Below are 1,171 nucleotides of genomic sequence, written 5' to 3'. Positions count from 1 at the left end.
ATTCAAGATAACAAAGCGCCCGGTTTTTCTTTGCAAGAACCATTGTACATGAAACAGTTGCAGTTGGATCTACCTATCAATGTTTTACGTTTCGGTAACGTTTGGGGATCCTACAGGCATTTTCCATTACCACCGTTGAAACCAAAACTCGTACCGAGTGCTTACGTTAAGCAGATGGTGCGTCGAGATGTTCTATTATAAATATTATAATAATAACTTTATAAGAAATAATAATAATTAATATTTATTCATAACAGGTACAAGGAGATCTGAGTACTATCTGCTGGGCACAGAGCAGAATGTCTCGCATGAATCATGAAGACCTCGTTGATGTAATTTATACATCTATTAATTTTAAAGATATTATGGTAACCACTGGTAGACTTAACCCTGAAACTAACGCACCGTTCAAACTCGGTAACGATTGTTTCATTGGCTTGGAATTTGTTGGTTTCAATACGCATAGGCAGAGAATAATGGGATTATGTTCACATGGGTAAAAAATAGACAATAAATACAGATGTGATAGAAAAAACTTTTTGCAATTGGCAGTATTAACTTCTATTTAATATTAATAATGTTTTAATTTAAGTAGCATTAATTTAAATTTAATATCAAATTAAAAGTAATATGTACGTCATTTTAAATTAACGTTTGGATAAATTAACACATTTCCAAAATTTTTATGTATAGAGGAATGACAAATAGTGTCGTGGCTGATAAATATCTTAGTTGGATTATACCTGACAAATGGACAATGGAAGACGCAGCGACGATTCCATGTGTGTACAGCACGTGCTACTATGCTTTATACATAAAGGGTAAAATGAAAAAAGGAGACAAAATCTTGATCCATTCGGGTACTGGAGGTATTGGTCAAGCTGCCATTCATCTTGCGCTTCACGAAGGTTGTGAAATTTTTACGACAGTTGGAAATGTCGAGAAACGGCAATTTATAAGAGAAACGTTTCCCTCTATCTCCGAAGATAATATCGGAAACTCTCGAGATACAAGCTTTGAACAAATGATTATGCAGCGTACAGGAGGTCGTGGGGTGGATATCGTATTGAATTCCTTAGCCGAAGAGAAATTGCAAGCATCTGTTCGCTGTTTAGCAAATGGTGGCCGTTTTCTGGAAATTGGAAAATTTGATATGGTGTCCAATAATTCC

The 1,171-nt window shown here is 35.2% G+C and overlaps 1 pseudogene; it reads left to right on the top strand.

Annotated features, from left to right (window-relative positions):
• Positions 1-6: 6 nt before the first annotated feature.
• Positions 7-1,165, top strand: LOC112465506 (annotated as a pseudogene).
• Positions 1,166-1,171: the final 6 nt, after the last annotated feature.

The sequence above is a fragment of the Temnothorax curvispinosus genome, unplaced genomic scaffold, assembly GCF_003070985.1.
Source record: "Temnothorax curvispinosus isolate PA1 unplaced genomic scaffold, ASM307098v1 QBEX01015271.1, whole genome shotgun sequence".
NCBI lineage: Eukaryota > Metazoa > Arthropoda > Insecta > Hymenoptera > Formicidae > Temnothorax > Temnothorax curvispinosus.
This window is presented reverse-complemented; position numbering and strand designations above follow the sequence as displayed.